Consider the following 3,246-nt stretch of genomic DNA (forward strand, 5'->3'; position numbering starts at 1 on the left):
GGTGCAATATATGACAACCCGGACACAACAAATTCTATAGACAATGAGGAACGAAAGGTAGACAAATCACAACCGCCAAGATATTCTTCCACAATAAGCTATCTGTACTATTACTCACATACTAGAATCCTATTTGAAGACTTTCCTACTACATACAGCAGCTTATACTGATAGAATAGACTTCGTACTGTTTACGATAGGAAGTATATAACGTTCAAGTCCGAAGCGTCGACTCAGAAGCTCACCTGCCCCTATCCTCTCGTTGAGCCATCTGGCTTGCACCATTTACACTCCCTTGCACATGCTCGCTGTTCTCCTTGGAAGCGTTCGAGTCCTCCGAAGTAGCAGCCCGTCCTCGTTGCAACTCCGATTCACCAATTGATGCCGATGCAGGTACCTGAAGTAAATGTCCAAAGTGCGCTCACCTACCATCCGAACCGCTAGGCTAGCAACTAGCTTGACAGAGCGATCAACTACTCCTGCTCTACATACCAACAAAGGCACGATGAGAGAACACTCAAGAGAGAGCCGCGCGAGACGGCGATCGTTCCTGACAATTTACCTGTTGAGCATCGCTTCGCCGATCATCAGTTTCTTTTGTGGTCAACTTTTGAGCCAGTTCACGCTCGCGTCGCATCGACTGTTCTAATGCCGACTCTAGTTCCGCAGCCCGTTGCGCCAGATTCCGAGATTCCTGATGGAACAAGCGAATCCTGCAAATCGAAGCTTCAAGTGAAAACGACATCTCATGAACAGTAATCGAAATGCTGTAGCTACAGATTATTCCTGATGAAACTACTCAGTAGCTCGCCATGATACCTCCACAGCGCTGCTCACGAGCAGTCGTTGTTCCTCTTCCTTCCCCTTCAGCCTCTCATCGAGCATACCCGCGAGCGCATCCCTCACCATCTCAACGATCGACTTCGGGTCTATTCCTGTTTCACTAATACCATGTTGCTCTTTGCTCTCGATGCTTCTGCTTTGCTTGGGCACATCTTGTTCAACCGAACTGCCACGGAGCACCATCGGAGGGTTTTCCAAAGTGCCCACAGAGTGAGAAGTGCTGGCGGCTTCATTCGGTCGACTTGTCTGTAAATGCTCAACCGAGGGAATATTATGACTGTCGGACCTCACATGGAACCAATGTCCTCAACAGTTGATTCAACCACTTACTCCCTAAGATTATCAGTGCGATCGACAACGACGTTCTCTCGTAGAAAAGACTGGGCTTTCTCGAGGGCCTCATCAACCATCCTAGGGACGGCACCAGCGAGAGAAGTTAGAGGGCTCTCCTAGAAGGCGATAGTTAGCCCGTCAAGAACACAATTGCTCACATCTGTGTGATCCGTCGATTGAACAGGGAGGCTGACCTTCCATGGGACTGTTTGGGTATCGAAGCTATCTCTCTGAAATACCTCAAGGTGGACTTAGACTCTCAATGAAAAAGTTATAGTTTCTACAAAAAGATGAATCGATACGATCTAAAGCAGAGTTATGCCGCTCTATATATCGCAAGCTATGTGTTGGCTTTAGGCGACTTGGTTCCAAAGCCGCCCTACTAATGCATCTTCATCGTCGATCTCTTGAGTATCAACACTTGCTCGAGCCTCCCTGAAAACATCCGGATGCTGTTTGGAGGATATCTTCATTGACGTACTTCCTTATGAACGTGTCAGAATGAATTACACTACGATCACCATCGTGTGGTCGATAGGGCGAAATAGATGGTGACCAGCCGCCTTCTACAAAAAGAGCCTTCTAACATGAAGTACGTCTTGAACATACCATCAGCATCAAGATCCCACTCAGACCGAGAAGCACTGGTTGTGTTTTCTCCGACGATTGCGAAAGACTTGGGGTCGTCCATAGGGGAGTAGACAATAACGGGCTCACAGACACCGATTCGGAGAGGTTGTTCCTAGAGACCGATCACACAACACCAAAGTTCGATGAAGAGACATACACTTATAAAGAAGGAGCAAGATCATCGATTTTTAGATCCAGCGACCATCGAATTCGATGCTCATCGACTCGTTACAGTCACCAAAGCGGCTTTCCGAGACGATAACAACAATTATTAGTGACTGATAAGTGGATGACCACACAATACGTCAGATCCCCAATGCTCGCCGTAGCTCTCGTTCAAGGGACTCGGGAATGTGCTTGTAGAAGATGCCTCCTGCTTCGTCCCAGTACATCTGAGGATACAAATCGAGCGATCCTCAGCGTTCTTCGCATAACACAGAGCAGCAGAATTAATCGTCGCACCTCGAGCCCACTAGTCCTGTCACGCAGGAGCCCTTCCATGTGCTGCTGCTGCTCTCCATTGGTGACACCATAACAGTTACCTCGCCGTGTAACCACTAGGTAATGGGGCGCCTGGCGAGACGATCACAGGGGCCGCTATGCCCTCCGCTATGGACTATACCATTCAGAGATCTATTTGGGGCGGCCGAATAGGGGAGGGGCCGCTATGCCCTCCGCTATGGACTATACCATTCAGAGATCTATTTGGGGCGGCCGAATAGGGGAGGGGCCGCTATGCCCCCCGCTATGGACTATACCATTCAGAGATCTATTTAGGGCGGCCGAATAGGGGAGGGGCCGCTATGCCCCCCGCTATGGACTATGCCATTCAGAGATCTATTTAGGGCCGAATAGGGGAGGGGCCGCTATGCCCCCCGCTATGGACTATACCATTCAGAGATCTATTCAGGGCGGCCGAATAGGGGAGGGGCCGCTATGCCCCCCGCTATGGACTATACCATTCAGAGATCTATTCAGGGCGGCCGAATAGGGGAGGGGCCGCTATGCCCCCCGCTATGGACTATACCATTCAGAGATCTATTTAGGGCGGCCGAATAGGGGAGGGGCCGCTATGCCCCCCGCTATGGACTATACCATTCAGAGATCTACTTAGGGCGGCCGAATAGGGGAGGGGCCGCTATGGCCGCCACCTCTCATCCCCCATCGAAGGATTAAAAAGCTGTTATGTGAGTAGCTGCAATCACATGATATCATCCGATGATAATCATCGTCCTATAAACGAACAGCAGTTATGTGCATTTAAATGGTTGTCAGCTCAACAGATTCAGTTGGCTCTCGAATGCTCGTATGCTTGTTCTTACCCTATCCAGAGTTATCCTGATGAGCTTCACTCCCCCATCCTGACTGACCGCTCGTTCGAGATCCCGAGTGAGATTACGAGGCAGACGGCCGTATGTTAGGACTCCTTTGCCGTCGGAG

Source organism: Perkinsus marinus (genome assembly GCF_000006405.1).
Source record: "Perkinsus marinus ATCC 50983 genomic scaffold scf_1104296971186, whole genome shotgun sequence".
NCBI classification, from domain to species: Eukaryota; Perkinsozoa; order Perkinsida; family Perkinsidae; genus Perkinsus; species Perkinsus marinus.